Consider the following 19,853-nt stretch of genomic DNA (forward strand, 5'->3'; position numbering starts at 1 on the left):
GACAAGATTATCTCTAAGTAAGTGAGTTTACCATCTTTCACAATGTACTCGTGTAATTTCTTATCTGTTTTATTAACATTATAATAAACAGGTAGTATTTTAATCTTATTCTCATTAAAACTGAGTTGTGATTTCTTCTGGAATATTTATATTGCTTTAAATACTGCAGTAAGTGAAGAGTTGCAATCAGTCAAAGTTAATAGGATGTCATATCCAAATAATTGTATTTTGGGGATAACATCATTATTTATTAGTATGCCTTTGATATTTTATTTGATCTTATATAATTTTCAAAAGGTTCCATAACTAGAGCAAAAAGGAATGGGAGCAAGGGAGAACCCTGTTTAGTACCTTAAGTAATCATGATTGATTGGGAAGTATATGAACCTATCTTAATGTATGCAAAGGGTTTTTCATGGAGAATTGTGATTAATTGTAAGAAATTATTTACAAAATTACATTCCTCCAGTACTAGTAGTTAGTACTTCCAATTAACTGAATCAAATGCACTATTGATATCCAGACTAACCAAATTTAGTTCTTTTTTTAAATTATTAGCATAATCAGTTATTGACAGTATTCTCTTGATATTATCATAGGTGTTTCTGTTCATTATAAACCCACTCTGATCATAGTTTATCAACATTGGAAGAAATTGCTTTATTCTATAGGAATAGATTGCCATGAATATTTTATAATCTACATTCAATAATGAAATTAGTCTATATGAAGAAGATTGTGCTGAGCACTTGTCAGGTTTTAAATTTCAGGATATTAGGGTCTATTTCCAGGATCGTGGTACCTTTGTAAGTCCTTCAACTACTGAAAATACCTCTAGTAAAATAATCAAAGTGTCTTTAGTTATTATTTTTGTGTAGCTCTGGTATTAGACCATCAGGTGCCTTATTGGGTTTTAATTTATTAATTTGAATTTTGTGTTCAGACATTGATATATTTTGTTATAAATGATTTAATTATATCTTGTCTATCCATTGTAAGTGTGTGTTGATTAACCTTATTAAAATGAGACTTGAAAATATCCAGAATATCTTCTATTCAGTAATCATCTTTTTACTACCAAAGGAGTATAATTTCTGATGTGGTTTGATTTGACAATCATTTTTGTTGTAGTAGCCAGCTTATGCATGGATTTAAGATTTATGGAATAATTAGTTATTTTAATCTTTCCTAAATTTATCATAGTTTTATCTTACAACATTTCTAATTATTTACTGTTTATGCTATTCATTTCTTCTATTAATTTATTTTTTCCTTTTTGACTATCTAATTTTAACTTATCAAATTTATCCTGTAAATCTATCAATTATTTCTCCAATTGCTTTTTTTTTATGCCTGCCATGCCTGCCAACTTGTAATTTTTCCAAAAGGGTATGCTTTTAAAGAGTCCCATACAAAATTTTCTGAGGTGTTACCTGTATGATTAATTTCAATAAAAGTTTGAAGTTCTTTATTAAAGAAACCCTTAAAGTCTTTTATATTGGTTATATATGCAGGAATCATTTTAGTTGGGATGTTATTACTAGAATTTAATATAACTTCAAATGTTATCACATTATGATATGACAATGGGCAAAATACTATTTTAACACTATCTATTGTATTAGTGATCTCATTTGAAACATATATTCTGTCTATTCCTGATTGTGTCCCATGCCTGTGTGAGAAATGTGTAAAGAAGAGTGAGTCTGATACTGAAAACCTATTTATATGTCTCATATTATTTAAGTCAGTGAACCTATCAAAGCCTTGACTGTGTCAGGTTTCTTCCTTTTACAGCTAGTGTTGGTATCCTTGTCAGATAAAATACAATTAGAGTCACCTGCAAAAATAATGTTTACTTTTGAAAGTCATATTTCCCGCAACTATTGTTTAACTGTTTGTATTTCCAATCCAGGTATCCAATAGACATTAATAAAAGTGTATAGTTTCCTTTAAATCTCTAAAGTCACTGAACAAAACATGCCTTTTTTATCACTAAATGTATTCAGAATTTGAGGTAGAGGCAAATTTTTTTCCATAAAATAGTCACCCCTCTTCTCTTTTGTTTATTTATTTATTTTTATTTATTTTATTTTACATTTGTTGACCGGGATAGTCCAACTGGATGCATGTCCATTTTCAGCGGAGACCCAGGGAGAAAAGCACCAAATATACAGACAGAAACATACATACATGCTAAGGGCTTTACAAAGTAAGAGAAGTTAGGCATTCAAGAGGAATGTACAATTTTAACAGGGGAGAAAAGCTCCAATTGTGCAGATAAAAACATATATCCCAAGCAACACATAAATAACAAGCAGATATTACAAGTAAGTATGGTGTGTCACTCTAGAGGGATCAAGAATTTTAACAGTATGTAGTAGAATATAAAATAATAAACAGGTGGATTACAGCAACAATTAATTACAAAGAAATGTACAGAACAAGATTGCCATTGCAAGCATTTGTGAGCAAGAAGCTAGTACATTGCTGAGGAGTTAGGAAGTTGTTATAGGGAATTAATCGGGGTTGGTACATGGACAGAGCCAGTGCCTTTTATGATACTGTTTGAGACCTTTTTTAAAGAGGCTTAGAGAGGGTTCAAGGGTAATGTCTGCTGGAAGTAAGTTCCAAGTTTTCCCAATGGAGGTGGCAAACAGGGAGTCACCAGCTGAGTTATTAGCCTTCAGTGTTTGAACTAACAGCTTGTTGGATGAGCGTAATGGTCTGGAGTTACTTTATGGTTTCATGATAGTTTTAAGTGCGGGGGTTTTCTCAGGTTGGTTGAGAATATTATGTGCTACTATTAGCTGATTGAGCTGTATTAAGCTTGGCAGCTCTAGCCACCCTAGGAGATTGAGGTTGTGGCAGTGATGTGTCCTATATGTTGATCCAGTAGCAAATCTGGCAATATGGTGGTAACAGTGAGAGAGTTTGGTAAACTATGATTTGTTTAGGTTACAGAGTATAGGGGAAGCATATAGAAGGGTGGAGAGAAGATGAGAGGGGACGATAGCGATTCTAACTATAGGGGTTAGAAAAGGTTTATTTCTGTATAGTGAGCCAAGCTTTTTTTTGATGGTTTTGATAGTCTTTTGATGTGCAGGTCAAATTTGAGATTATTATCTGCTATTACCCCTAAGAGCTTAGTTTGGATATATGGCAAAATAGAGGTAACATTATTTGATGTTATAGTAAAGGAAATTTGGGGGGACCTACAAGTGGGGGTAAAGAGTAACAGTTTGGTCTTATTGGGATTCAACAGAAGACGGTGATTAGAGAGCCACTTTTCAACAGTGTTGAATGTATTCTGGGTTAAGGTCTGCAGGGCTATTGGGGAGGAGGCTGAGCAGATCAGATTGGAGTCGTCTGCATACTGGATGCAGGTTGCATCTGGGATGGCAGTGTGTAGGTTATTGATAAAGATAGAAAAGAGTACCTAAAATGGAGCCCTGAGGAATTCCAAGAGTGAGAGGTAACAGAGTGGATAGTTTGCCCTGCCAAAGTACTGCTTGTTGTGTGTCATTCAGATAGGATTGGAACCCACTGTATAGTATGGCGGTCTAGGGAAATAGGGTTCAGAGAGTGGATGAGTAATTGGTGATTGACCATATCAAAGGCCTTTCAGAGGTCTAAGAAGAGGGCTGATAACAGCAAGTTATTATTTCTGTTTAGATTTATGGCATTGGTGAAGGAAAGGAGCGTGGAGGTGGTGCTATGATGTGGCCTAAAAGCCATGCTGAGAGACAGCCAGTATTTTGTTCTGAATAAGATGGTACATAATTTGTTTGTGGACACATTTTTCCATTATTTTGGCCATTGATAAAAGAATGGCAATGTGTCTATAATTGGATAATTCTGTGGAACTTCCACCCTTGTGGAATGGGATACAATGGGATATTTTCCAGATGGGGGGATAGAACCAACAGTTATGGACTTGTTGATTAGGATAGATATGGGAAATGCTCTGGCATCAGCAGTTATGTTTAAGAACTCTGCTAGGAGAAGGTCAGCAGATAGGGTGGCGGGCTTCAATTTTTTGATTAGTGATCAAATTAGAGTGGTAGAGACAGGTTGAAAGTTGAAGGGGGAATAAGTAGTGGTTGTGTTAGTGGAGGAGCTAGTCAAAGGTGCATTAGTGGTGCAGTTAGAGTGTATGGGATTGAGTTGGTTAGCGAGAGATTGGATTGTTTCAGTGAAGAAATTATTAAAGGCACTAGCGACATTCTCACGTGGTTTTTGGGTGTAGTTTGTTGGGGTTGGAGTGATAGATTTTCCTGGATGAAGAAGCTGGTTTATACCTGCCCAGAACTTTTTGGGATTGTTTTGGTGCTTCTGCTGCAGGTTTTGGTAGTAGCTATTTTGTCTTGCTGAATGGATTTCTTTGTGTTATTCCTAAGTTGACGGTATTTTAGTTGGTTGAGAGGGGCTTTAGCTGCTCGCCCGATGGCCCAAGCAATATATCTAAGTTTGATTTTTAGTTTGTTTTCATTACTGAGCCATGGTGTTGCATTTACTTTAGTCTTAATATTGCGAGATGGGGCATGGGAGTCCAGGATGTTTAGGAATTTAGTATTAAAATATACCACTGCCTCTTCCAGTAGTATATGCTTTAGGATTGACCAGTTGACTGAGTTAAGTTCATTTTGGAAATTTACAGGATTGAAGTTTTTGGTATTTCTGACTGTTCTATAGGTGGGCTGATGGAAGTTCTTACCCTTATCCTTAATAATGTAAGTTAGAGAGTGATCACTTAGGTCATTGGGGAGGGTTCCAGATTTATACAAGTGGTGATGGCTATTGATAAGAATTCAATCAAGAATACTTTCTCTGTTGTTGGATTTGCTGATCCTAGTAGTAGCGGTTATTATTTGACTGAACCCAAAGAGATTTATGTGGGTGATAGCAGATTCAGCTACACAAGTGGACCAGTCAATGTTGAAGGCACCAAGCACAATGGTTTCTTCGGGGTGGTTAGTGGATAACCATTAGAGGATATCTTCTAGGGTGCTTATATTGTTCCCTGGGGGAATATTGATACAGACAATATTTATGCATTTGTTGTGGTTAATTCGAATTTAGCTATAAGGATTTCAGCATTATTAAATGGGGGTGGCTGTATGGAATCCTTATTAACACTTAGTGTGTTTTTGTAGAGAACTTGTCAATACAGAACAGTGTTTAGTGTTTAGTGTTAAGTCCATCCAAATCTTCTTTTTTTAAATGCGTTTCCTGTAAAAAGATAATTTGGGAATGATTTTTTAATGTATAAACTACCCCTTTTACAACCATTATTAAAATCATTGATGTCAACTGATATGCATTTCAAGTTGGCCATACTACCAAAACATGAAAAATTAAATAATTATTACATATAATATCCTCATATACTGTAAATATTATGGTACTGAAAAAATATTATTATATCTAGTGAACTGATTACTCATAGATATAAGATAACTGATATTAACTGTAAACTTTCTATCAAGAATAGTAGAAACCAAAAAAAGAATTAATTTGTAAACTACTATACACACACCATTATTTCCTGCCCCCCCCCCAGAGTTTAAAACTCCTGGTCTGTATAGCAATCCTATTCAGACACTATCATCTACCCACAAATAAGTATCTAGCATCACTCTACTACTTCTAAAGTTATGAGATATGAAAGGTCTAACTTATTTAACAAAATTAATAGAAGTTATTATATACATAATATTCAGATTATAAACACTCATTTGCTTGCTATAAAACTTGCAATCTGTAAAGTATAGCAGATCTTGTAGTCATTTGGTTCTATTCTATTTAAAAGAGCCTATACAGTATTATAATAAATCCAATAATTTATTTCAGTTCTGAGAAAAAAGAGATTAACACAGATAAAAGACAATACATATAGCATTGTTTGTTTGGCATAGTGGCATAATGGTTAAGTATTTACCATACAGACACTAGGTGCAGCTTTTGATTCTCACATGTGGTAACTGGTTAGGCTTAAAATGGCCCCCAAGATCAGTTGGCCTCGAACTAATCTATGAACCTATTTACAAAAATCATGCTATATTGCTAATATGCTATTATATATTTTGATAATGTGACTAACTAGTTAACTATTTAAACTTAATTCTGACTACAAGACTGTGCATTTGGATATTATGGCAGACACATATGATATTTCAAAGAACAAATAAACTTCTCTAAAAAATCTTTTTGAGGACTTGCATATACTGTGCAATCATCTTTCAAAATGTGTCTCTTCTATAAAGAAGATATTATATTCACTAGAACATACTATGAGATATAAAATAGTAAAAGAGTAACTGTGATGTCTAAAATAACTAATAATATGTTTCCAGAATTATATTTGTGCTAAGGGAAAACATATGGCTAGCATCATACCCACTACAGTCTTTTAAGACACACATACTCTAAACTGGCCCTAGGCATGAGTGCATCCATGTGTGTGCCTTCTGTGGAAGGTTGGGCGCCGGGCTGGCACCTTGACACCATAAAAACTCCACTGCCAATCATGAGCGGACAAGGTGATCTGCTGTGGTGACCCCTAACTGGGAAAAGCCGAAAGAAGAAGAAGATCAAAATGACAGGTAACAGAAAATACACCCCTGGGATCACTTCATTGGCTCTGCTTGACAGAGGATCAGTTAATTAATCAATATGGTGGCAAAAGCTGGCACACTCTGGCTAGGCTTATAAATGCCCTCGGGCAGATAGCCTAGTACCTACCTATGAACGTATGAACCTATGACTATGAAATTTTGTCTGACTTTTTGGGAAACATGCTATTACTTTCATATATGTCCTTCCTTTGCAAGGTGTCAGACTTTCAGTTAACTTTCAGAGCATGAACTTCTAATATTGCCACATATTTCAGCTCCTAATTTCCTGCTCAAAAAGCACATCCACACATAAACCAACACATATCATCACCACAATTGTCATTGTCTATTGCCAAACCAACCAAGCAAGGGGCTGACATCAACAAACACAAGATCATCCCCCCTTCTTTAAATTAATAGAACAGAATGTACTTTGAATAATATAATATCTTAGGATAGAAGTTGAACTGAAGAAATTAATTCTATATTGTGTATGGTACCAAAGTATTATAAAATGTATTACATAACTTAAAAAGATAAATACAGATTTTATAAGTGTTAAAATAATAATCTTGAGGTAAACATAACAGAAAGTGTGAGCTAATTAACACTCTCTTACTATTTTGCATTTACTCTGTGTGTTAAAATCAGGCCTAAAACATTTTATCAAGTATTTCTTACACACACATACACACACACACGCACACACACACACACACACACACACACACACACACACACACACACACACACACACACGCAGAAAAAACTCTGTATAAATTGCTTCTTGAGAGAAAATGGTGGGAAAGAAACATTCTATTAGAACCTGTATGAGATTTTGTTGTGTTTACTCTAAGAGATATCAGACTGTTATGGTGTTTATGAGTGGTTCTTTACTAATATACTGTCCTGCCTTGTGAAGTATGGATTTACAGCATGATTTTCTCTGCATGTGGGGTTCCCTTCTGCCCCCTCCAAGCTGCAAAATAAATTTTCAGGTAAAGTGGGGATTACAATTAGTCAGTAATATAATTCTGTCAGAGTTTTTCTTACTCAGAAAATACCAAGTCCAAGGAGCACTGTCTAAGTGACTTGCCCAAAGTCACACAGTAGGCAAGTACAGCTAGAAAGTATCAAACCCTATACCCTTGATTACAGTGAGCAACTTATTAAGATCTCAGAGCCTTAATTTGCTGCACTAACTGCCAGACCTTCCTTTACATCTTCATTTTCAGATAGATCACTGAAGATGTCAGCAATACCAGTCATTAAAATGTCATAGTTGTTGTTCAGAAAATGCATTTCAGGTTAGAGTTGCCTTGCACTCAAAGTTCTGAGCTATTAACAAGTTGATAAATGTAGTCAAAAGGACAGTGTTTCAATCCTTCCACCTCTGTCTACATAGTGTGCTTTTCAGCATGTCACTCAAACAATGTTTCTGTGTCAGCCTTGAAAAGGGACACTCTATACAGCAGTTTTACCTGGTTAGCAAATAGATAAAAGAAAAAAAGTATTTAAAATTTGGGCCTTTGTCCCATCATTATTTTTCTTTGTCCAGAATTCCTGATCAAATAAGTTAAGAGGTATTTTTCATTGCCTGTAAAAAATTGTGGCTTTCTAGCTAATTGCTGTGGATTATAGTCATTAAATAATGAGAGACAGTAGTTTCAGACTTTGCATCCTTCAAAAAATATTTACTAATGCAAAGCTTTTTAGTCTATCAACTTTCTAAGTTTATAAGAGAAAAATGTAAAATGTGTTCCTGATTTTTGGGTCTTTGACTCTAGTTTGAGCTAAGAAGTTGGGAGGATAGAGGTGAGTTGTTATAGATTCCACTGTTTGATTTTGACAGCAGCAAGCTGAAATACATTTCTGGACCATTATTTATGAATGCATTCATTCACTTGTTTTCAAACAGATATTTGAGTATACAGTCATGCAAGTTCCTACAACTCACAGTAGTGTGGTTTAAAAGAAGGAATTGATTGTAGTAAACAGGAACATCATCATATTAGCAATGATCTTTGAGTACAATCCTTGGTTTCCTTGTTTTGTTGACTGTTGTCAGTATGTTTATTACTTTGTTGTGAATAAGTTGGACAACATGAAGTCTATGAGTTCAACGTTAATATTTTAACTGTGAATACATTTTTAATTAACCTTGTTTTTGCAGGCACATTGGTGTGAAATGCATTGTGCTGGGTTACAACACTCTATCTGGAACTACTTCTGTAGCACAGGGTTTGATTCTCTCAGACGTTATTTGTTTACTGTGTGACTCTGACCAAGCCACTTCACCAGGCAGTGCTCCTTGGCTGCTGCTTAAAAGGGACATTTTCATCATGTGGATTGTCCCAAGAAGTAAGCAAATGAGTTGCTCATTTGTCTTTTGAATTCCTGCACCATTTATATAAACATGAATTAGTACTTAGTACTTCAGTTTGCATTTTTGACTATGAGTCCCAGCACCCAGCATATTTTGTAATTTAATCAATAACCAAATGCATTTTCAATAAATGTGAGTTTTATGGGAAGAGCTTTACTGCTGCTCCTGTTAAGCTGTTTCTCAGAGTGAGAGAGTTATATGGCTGCTAGTATTTTTCCCATAAAATTTGAAATAACATTTTCTTTTAAATCCAAATATATGTGATTATTGTAGAAGTTAAGAAAAAACATGTAGTAAGCACATTGACAGATTTGAAAAGTGTTTTATGGTAATTGAGGAGAAACAGGCAAGTAATGGGCTGTTGGTAAGACTGCTGGAGTGGTACCAATCCATTACCTTCTCTAGGGTACTATTCAATCCTGATCAGGCTCTGGTATACATCCTGATATTTCTACTTGTATTATCATACTGGCAATGACTAAGGAAATACTGAGGAAAGCAGAGAGACTGGATTTGACCATACCTTGCCAGATGGTCCCTATATGGCAGAAGAACTTCATTTAACAAAACAGTCCAACAAAAAAGTCAAAGAAAGGTGAAACACATGTTTGACTTGGAAGAGCATAACAAGACAGTACAAAACCCAGAAGCTAAGCTTCAGAGGGTTTTTTTTTTTTATGACAAACCAAATAACATATCACTTTCATTTACAGACAATTTGAAACAGCTATCACAATTTCATAAAGCCTTTGGAGTTCTACACATTATTAAAGCCCTTACTGATTCTTCTGTCACCATGATGCAATACTCATTACAGCCAGGTAACACCTCCAGGTGTTTCTGCAGTTACATCGTCTAGGTGTCAAATATCGGGTACAGGAAGTTTGACCCCGCCGATTCGCCCCGGACGATTCACCCCCGACCAGTTTGACCCCGGATGGTTAGACCCGATTAAAAAAAATAATGTAAGTGAAACCAAAGCACATCAAAGCATAAATAGAAAATGAAGACTGTTTAAACATTCTTAAAATTGGTTTAGACAGTCTTTTTCTTTTCTATTTATGTGCTTCTACTACACTTTCTTTACAAAAAATGCATTTAGTTAGTTAAATTAATTTATAGTTTGTAGTTTAGTTGTTCGGTGTGCAGCATTATTATCTCTACAACAGTGCAAGTGTCTTAGCTTTGTAGGTGCAGGTTCAGTTATTATTTATTGTAGCTAGTTCTTTTACATCATATCTTTTGCATCATCGGGTGTTTGGTCTGCATTTAGATAATTTTTACTTATGCACTATAGCCATTGTTCCACAGATGATATATAGACACGATACAGGTGCACATGTTTATAATTTTCCCAGTTCAAACGTTTGGTCTGGTCATTAGAAAATAGTGTTTGAGTGAGCTTACATGTTTTAAAGGTTTTTATTAAATTATATTTTGATATTAGATATGTTAGTTTTTGGTGATGCACTCAAGCATATGCTTGAGTGTTACATCTGATCGCTTATGTGTTATTTTTTAGTGAGACATTAATATTTGCTTAGGTTGCTATGACAACCTGACACACCGTGTTTTATGTACACGTACAGGAGGGTACTGGAGGTTAGTTTCACGATTATAAAGCAGTAGTCATTAAGAATACATCATTGAATGTGGGATCCTTTTAAGGTTTCTTTTAGTAAGTAGTAGTTATTACTATGTGAATTCATTTTCAGTCATTCATGTATATATATTCTTTATATTTTCCAATATGTTTTATGAGATGTGGACATGCAGCAATGTTTTGTTTAGTTAATTAGTCAGTGGTTATATGATTTAGGCTTGACCAATGTGGGATAAAACATAACACTAGTTATTATATGCTAAAAGTTTATGTGTTATATTTATACTAACCAATGTAATAATTAAATTAAATAAAAATATTAAAGTAAATATATATATTTACAATAAAAAATGAACAGTGTTATTATTGAATACTTGATTAAATAATAACATAATGATAAAGTACTTATTAGAATATATTTGGGGTCAAACAGTCTAGGGTCAAATAGTCCAGGGTCAAACTGTCCACTAGAAAATCACATTTACAATACATATAAATTTATACATAAGATTGTATTGAAATGCATTGAGGTCAAACGGTCCGGGGGCGAACAGTCCGGGGTGGAATAGTCCTGCTTCCCAAATATCACCTGTTCATATTTGCATTAATAATTCCAAAACCATGCCGCATAGAATATATTAAAATATTTCATCTTAAAGCTTAGACGGTGTCAACCACAACTGTATTAATATTTGACCTCTGTGTAGAGCAGATAAAGATATTAATTGTTGCTCATATAGTATTTATTTATATTATCATAAATTTCATTTTTTTTAAAATATCTTGGCAACCAAGTATAGGAAAGCTCTCAGCTGCCTGAACAAAATGCTGCTGACAGTATATGTATAACTTGAGTGGTTGCTAAGATATTGTTTACAAAATATTACAAACGTAATAGTTGCTGCATTTGCTGACTTATAAAATCCAATTTATGACCTAGAACCTAAAAAATGCTACCTCTTTAAAAATAGTTTTTGTGCTGCAGTGTTTTCCATTTACACTTCTCTGGTAACATCAATTGTTCCAGAAACCGTTTGTTTGAAATGTAAGGGCATAATCTGATTATATCAAAAAGCTTAGGTTCCGCCTATTGGAAGCTGCAGTGCAAACATGCAGAGCTCCATTGGAGGGAATGAGTTAAGGAACAATTAACTGATAAAACAGCTGTCTACTGTAATCTTGATTACCGTGAACCTGCCCATGAAATTGAAAACCCTTCTGGAATGGATGAGCCCGATATATCAAAAAAGGTCTGTTCAATCTCCTCCTTTGGAACAGGTTACAGGACATCTATGTAAGTTCTTTAGTTGCACTTTGTATTTATTTGACAGTGCCTGTTGCAGTGCTGCTACTGAATTAATTGTTTCTAAACTGAATCTCAATAGGATGTATCTATAACATCAATGAGAAAGTAGAGACAATTTATCTTAGCTGTGCACTTCACTGAGCATGAAGTGGGGTAAAGGGTATCCTACAGCAGTGTGTCTGTGGATTTCACCAGTGAAAACATTTTGCAAGATCCAAGTAAAAATCTAGATGCATGCACATATTTTTCTATTTACTATTTACAGTATTATTTGAAAATATGTAGTATGCAACTGAAATTGTGGATATGTGGGTTATGATTGCTGACTGTGGTTGATCAAGTGCTTTACATTATAACTTATAAGAACTGACACATGTTTAGCTACTTGAACCCATTCATTTTATTTTTAGTATAGTACTGAGGTGCATGTTGGGGAACACTACAGCTGGGCTGATGACTCTGGCTTACATACTATTACTGTGGCCTATATCCTGACTGATTTGGTAATAGCTCCAGCAAATATGATGATAACCTCCTACATTTGAGAGACCAGTTGAGAATCCTAAATCAGAGAACAGTTATGGGTTAAGGATAAGGAGAGGCAGGATTCCAGGATGGGATGGTGAGTGCTTTGCTGGTGAGCTCTCATAGTGCTACAGTCATAACAAGGGATTAAAAAATATGCAAGAGCCATAGTGTGCAAAAGCACATTAGTGGGTCAATTATGTCTCTAAAATTAACATATTGTGATCTTAGAACAGCCATGCAAGTGCTCTCCCTATCAATGCATGCAACACCATTGCATAGGGATCTGCAGACACATACACACGCATACGCACACATACGTGTAGACAAAACCAAGCATGCACATGTCAGCATGCCACACACACACACACACACACACACACACACACACACACACACACACACACACACACACACACACACACACACACACACACTCAGATATACCACACATACAAAGCCTTGCAGTACTTATCTGATGTGACACTAACAGCTTGTTCCTACCAGAGACTGCAATGCATGTGCACCATAAAAAGTAGGTATATGCACATCACTTTTCTTCAAAATAGAGCAGTAGAGCTCTGTCATGCTATTTTGATCCTGATGTAAGGCTCTGGAGAACAGCAATGGCTAATTTGAATTAGCCATACAGGCTGTTACATATACATGCAGTGATGTTTATTAGACAGCTGTAGTGCTACCTACTTGCTGCTGTATAACCACTCTAGCCCTACAATGGTCTCTAAAATCAGAAGCATATGTCGCGTTGTGCAAACCTGCAGAAAAAAAATGCACTGTGTTTTCTGTGTTTCTGAATACCCTCTAAAATCTTTCTTAACCATCATTTTCTTAATTTGTTTTATATTTATTCATATACTTGTCTTTCTAGAGATAGCTACTATTGATCACTTCAATGCCCCTTCCATTTCTTTTACTAATGTTTCATGTCTGTTGTTTTCTTCCTTTATACTTTTCATTTCTACATGCATGAAACATTTAACATTTAACATACTAGAGTTATTCTAAACAATAATGCAGCTAAACCAAATCAACCATGAATGGAGCTCTCTTGAATAACAAATAAAGAAAAGAGTTAACCATTACCTGAAACTATAGTTCCAAGATTACCAGCAGATAGGTGCATGTGTGTGCAAATGTGTGTCTGCATTTGTGCATGTGCCTGCATGTGTATGCGCATATGCATGTGTGCTTGTGTGTGTATGTGCATGCTCCCATGTGCATGCTTGTTTCTGTCTGTACATATGTGTGTGTGTGTGTGTGTGTGTGTGTGTGTGTGTGTGTGTGTGTGTGTGTGTGTGTGTTTATTTTCATACCACGAATGCAGTATTTTAGCAGTTGGGTTTTGCTGTTCTTAGTTTTACTTATTTTGTTTGTTAACCAGGTAAGTGAATATCCTGACTACAGGACCATTTTCAACTACAATCCAGGCCATAAAGCAAATCATGAATATATAAAATAAATCATCATCATTATCATCATCCTCCCCCTTTTTCCCATTATTGCACATTGGGTTGGGATGCCACATCAGCTGTTGCCATCTGTCCTGATTCAATGCTACCTCCTACTTTACAAGTATGTCTGACTGTTGCAGGTCTTCTCTCTCTCACACACAGTCTGTCCATCTCTTTGCTCAATGCCCTCATTTCCTCTTTCTTCCTGTCTGTCCCAAATCTTCTTTAGCAGCTTGTCTTCTGCTATCCTGCATATGTCCAAACCACTGTAATCTATTTTCTTTAACTTTCTCTGTACTTGGAGATACTTGGGCTCCTGCTCCTGCTCCTGCTCTGATGTCCTCATTTCTTCATCTGTACCACAGTATGCATCTTACCACCCATCTCAGGCACTTCATCTCTATTACCTGTAGCTTCCTCAGCTGCTCTGCCTTCACTGCTCAGGTTTCTGTACCATACAGTAGTACTGGTTGCACCACTTTTTTGTACACCATACTTTTCAGCTTTGGCATTCTTCTGATATTCACTACTCCTGACACTCTATGCCAGTTGTCTGCAACCCCTCTGATTCTAACTTTGACCTCCACATGCAGGTCTAGAGTTCAAAAGGACTTGAGCATGGAGTTACACACTATGCAGAGCTGTTACTCCATTTCCAAGTCCAAACATTGGGGCTTCATCAGACCCATTCAGCATGTGCTAATGGGGACTGCCTAAGCCCTACACCCAATTCCAAAAGGAGTATCAGGCTCAGTAGACTGAAATAAAATTGATGATTGTCACTAATGTGGAAGTCTGCATCAGTGAAAAATCCCACTGAACTTAAAAGACAGTTTCAGCAAAGTGCAGCCTCCACTTATACATGGGATTAGGTAGTACAAACAATACCTGATGGGAAACTGCACTGCCTCTAGTACTGAGTACCATATACAAGTGTAGATATGTTGTAGGTTTCAAGTGCTGGTAGAAAACTGGATCATGCACACGCGGTTTGGTGTACAGTAAGCCATCTGCGAACTCCAATGGTGGTGTCCAGCCACATCTGTTGCTTTTAAAAAGAGATGTAATTCCCAGCTGGGATAATAATCCTCCATGCCCATCACTTCCCATGGATGGAGACAGCACACACACAAATTCAAAATGATTCTAGAATAAACCTAGAAAAGAGATGATTTTTTTTTTTATCCATACAGTCTCATTTCTCTACTGTTCTTATAGCAGGCCATAGCCATCTAATGCCTTACCTGTGACTATCTGTAGACAGCCATGTCATACAATTCAGCATAATGGGCATGCTGAACTTCTACGTATGCTTTCCTTTGGATGAGGCTTGAAACTGAGGACCCATTTGCTTGAGCTGGTGCTATCTCAGGTGGATGCAAAAGGTCCAATTGCACCCATGGAAAAGAGTAGAAAAAAATACTTCAATGTATGACCAGATTTCCCCAATAGTATAAATACCACCCTGGTAACCACTGAAAAGAGGACACTAGCCTAGTGGGACTAACCCAGTTAACAAAGGAAAAAAGTGCTTATCTGCAAACAAAGTCAGTGCTTACCAGCAATATAGCATCATTTTTATAGACACTGTAGTAGGGAGCAGATGCTGTCATCATCTTAAGGTATGTTTTTTTCTTGCAGATGAAATGAAATGGATAACATTTGAGTTTTTTAGCAGTACACATTGCCCACAGCAATGTTCTATTATTTTGTATTTTATTGATTAATGTCAGGCAGTTTGGATACAATGGGAAGGAAATGTTGCACCTTGCAGGAGGACAGATAATGTTTGCTGTGAAATGTCAGATATGCAGCCAGTCAGAAAGTATTATTTTGGGGCTGGTAAAGACAAGCTGTACCAGGAAGTAAATACTTTTTAGTCTTGCTAACCAGAGTCAGTGTGTGTGCCACAGACAATATAGACAAGTGTGTGTGCATGTGTATAAGTTTGTGTGTGTTTGTGGGGGGTAGGTGATAGCTAGATAGAGAGAGAGAGAGAGAGAGAGAGAGAGAGAGAGGGTATCGTCATGTGTATGAGAGACAGAATTCAGTTATAATACATTGCTGTAGCTATTATTCATTTCACTTGACTAGAAACATGTATCCAAGAAGCATTCAGTCATAATGGGGTTATTTTTCTAAGTCTGGATGTAGTCTATGTGTGAATGTGACTTTCTGAGAATCTGACTTGTCAGTTGTCAAGTCTATGAATTTGTAGGTGAGTATCTTTCTGTGTTTGAGAGAGATAGATATAAAGACAGAGATAGATACTGAGACAGAGAAAGAGAGAGGGAGAGACTTTGTGTCACACTGCATGCCCATTTGTGAAACAAGCTGAAATACATATACATGGGCAGAATATTGTTCACTTTATCACATTCAGTCATCAAGGGTACATCCAAATGGAAAGTAGTTAGTTTGGGAAAGAGAGAGAGTTGTTGCTAAAGCAAATGACTGCTCATTTGGGTGGTCATAGGCTGCATGCAGTGCATGTTTGTATGTGGGTGTATGTGCATGTGGCTGTGTATCTTTGTGCATCTACATGAGTTTGTCTCTAATTAGTTGAAACACTGTCCTGTGGAAAGATGTGTTTTTTACATGATTGAAGTCAATCATCATCAATATACCTGTGTGTGTGTGTGTGTGTGTGTGTGTGTGTGTGTGTGTGTGTGTGTGTGTGTGTGTGTGTGTGTGTGTGTGTGTGTGTGTATGTGCCTGTCTCTGTGTGAAATAAGCTGAAAGATGATATTGAATCCAGACTTTATTCCATTTTCCCAGTGTATTGCTTCCAGACCTAAGAAATGTATATATACAGGTTAGACAGTATTTATATTTAGGGGTAGATTGGAGGCATTATTTGTGTGTTAGCAGTTGACCAAACTAACATTCCCAGCTCAGTATGCATTGTGAATGTGTGCTTATTTGTGCTAAGCAAGTTGGCAAAGTGACTATAATAATGCCTTGTGGCCATATTCATGATTCAGTTGCATTCACTCTTTGAAAGATGAATGAACAGAACAACGTATGGCCAGTTTTTACTGAATGTTACAGTATAATTCCCTGGAAGTATTCCTAAGAGATCTCAACAAGTGTCTAACATATAACCTTTTGTAAAAAATACGGGAGTTTAAAATCATTTTTTTGTGTGAACAGCTGGTATTTTGCATGATACTTGTTTTCAGATTTGGTGATGGTGGTTTATGACTTCTGTTCAACATAATTAATAAGTACATGCTCACAGTATTGCTGATCTAAGTTGGCATTACTACAGAGGTAAAATATCACACATATTTCTTTGGAAAACTGTAAGCTTTTTACTGAAATGATTGCACTACCACATCTGCCTGTTCTAACCATGGCAACGGTATGAGTAACACTGATCAGAATTTAACTCATTAAGGGCAGAAACAGAGTCCAAATATCTTTTTTAACAGAATATCCTAGGATTAATATAAATAATTTTAACTAAGTGCTATCAAAACATGTTTGAAACATTGTCTTTTATACATTAGCTTTCACAATCATTTTCATAGTTATGGTCTTGTAACATTATTACTGCTCAATATCTAAGCTGTTTGGCTTCTGCTACATAAACTGCATTACTAGCTGACTTAAGTACAAATTTGCAGTGTTAAAGATTGTACTGCATTTTATTGTTTTGTCTATTTAATTGTTTCATATAATAATGGGGCCTGTGTCTCTCTATAGTTATTTATTTTTCTATTTAATTGATATTCAGTGTTAAACTCTTAGCCTAGAGGGTTTCTCTGTATTTATAAGCGTTAGTCACATATCTTTGAATTTATTACTCCTCAATATCTGAGTTGTTTGGCTTCTGCTTCATAAACTGCATTACTAGCTGAGTTAAATACAAACTTGCAGTGTTAAAGATTGTACTGCATTTTATTGTTTTGTCTGTTTAATTGTTTCATTGAATATTGTGGTTTGTGTCTCTCTGTAGTTATTTATGTTTCTATTTAATTGTTTCATAGAATACTGTGGTCTCTCTCTGTCTCTGCAGTAAGTGGGCACTATTGTGTTTCACTTCATTGATATTCAGTGTTAAAATCTTAGCCTAGAGGGTTTCTCTGTATTTATAAATGTTAGTCACATATCTTCAAATTTATTAATTCTCAATATCTGAGTTGTTTGGCTTTTGCTGCATAAACCACATTACTAGCTGAGTTAGGTACAAACTTGCAGTGTTAAAGATTGTACTGCTCTTTATTTTTTTGTCTATTTAATTGTTTCATAGAATACTGTGGTGTCTCTTCTGGTATTAATCTTGGTGGCTTTGGAATTGCCTGCCCCTCCTGTAAATTTGTGTTTGACCACTATTCCTGGGTCTATCTCATTTGCTCACTCAACCAAGTACAGTGAGATCATACTAGTCCCATCTGTTCAGCTCTATCCCAGCTCTATTCCAGTCTAGTGTCACTAGCTCATTCTACCTAATACAGAGAGAACATTTGTGAAGGGCAAGCCACTTAACTCCTTAATTTTGAATTATCTTCTGTTTCTCCTTTCTCTCTTCTCACTTTCAAAAAAAATCTAAACTTGTTTCCTGCCTTTCCTGTAACTAGTCTAGTGCAGATACAGATTTGCTGTATCCAGGACTAGTTGTAAGCTTCTGAGCTTGCAAAGCCTTTCTGTGATGGAAGGAAGCCTTCTAGCTTATCAGTGGGAGTGGTAAGCACTAGGTAGCCTATTTAGCACAAGAGTGGTTTCTGGCCCAGAAATTGTAGTTTATTTGGCCATTTGGGCATTTTTTCCATCTCTTTCAACTTTCTGGCTTAAAAGCCTGCGTTTGCGCTTGTTTCCCACCTTTCCTGTAACTAGTCTAGTCCAGATACATATTTGCTGTATCCAGGACTGTTTGCAAGTGTATGAGCCCCTAAGCCTTTTTGTGCTGGAGGGAAGCCTTCTAGCTTATCAGTGGGAGTAGTAAGCACTAGGTAGCCTATCTACCACAAAGGTAGTTTATGGCCTAGAAATTGTAGTTTATTGGCCGTTTGGCAGTTTTTCCATCTCTTTCAACATTCTGGTTTAAAAGCCCACTTTTGCACTTGTCTCCCACCTTTCCTGTAACCAGTCTAGTCCAGATACAGATTTGCTGTATCCAGGACTGTTTGTAAACTTTTGAGCCCCCCAAAGCCTTTCTGTGTTGGAAGGAAGCATTCTAGCTTATCAGTAGGAGTGGTAAGCACTAGGTAGCCTATCTACCACAAGATCCAGGTACAGATTTTTAGTTTTAGCACTTGAATTTGCTTATTTGTGCTCAGCACTTGTTCAGAACTTGTTGTTAGCACTAAATAAGCTACAAATTACTACATCACTCATCCTGCCTCTTTATCTAGAGTTAAACAGTGTCTGTACTTACTTTCCTCACTTGCTTAGAGAAAAACAGCTCTTATTCTCACTTTCCTCACTTGCCTAGAGAAAAGTAGTTTTTTTATTCAGGCATGTCCAAAGGTCAGTTCCCAGTGTTTTCTACTGTCTATCTGATGAATCTGAGCATCTTGGGGCAATATAGCAATTGCCTCATGTACACAGACAACCCTCTCCTCCTACCACCCAACACCACAGCCTGTGAGAGATGCACTTATCTAGCCAAACTGGAGGTAAAGCTCTCTACAACCAAGACTGAACTTGACAGTCCAGAGGAGAAGGTGAACACTTGCACCACACCACAATCATCACATAGTCCTACTAACCTACACCACCAAAATCCATACATAGAAACACAAAGACATTTGCAGAGACTCTCAATAATAATCTGCTCAAGCCACAGAGACCTCCAAAGCAGAAACGCATGCATCCTCCACCCTCCAAAACAACCTAAATGACACATAGGCCACAGGCTCAGTGTGCCAATAAACAACAGCCCATAAGGCAAAGCAACATACCCAACACGCTAGTCATAGGTGACTCTATAGTCAGGCAC

Source organism: Protopterus annectens, chromosome 2.part0, assembly GCF_019279795.1.
Source record: "Protopterus annectens isolate FY-2018-M chromosome 2.part0, PAN1.0, whole genome shotgun sequence".
Taxonomy (NCBI): domain Eukaryota; kingdom Metazoa; phylum Chordata; order Ceratodontiformes; family Protopteridae; genus Protopterus; species Protopterus annectens.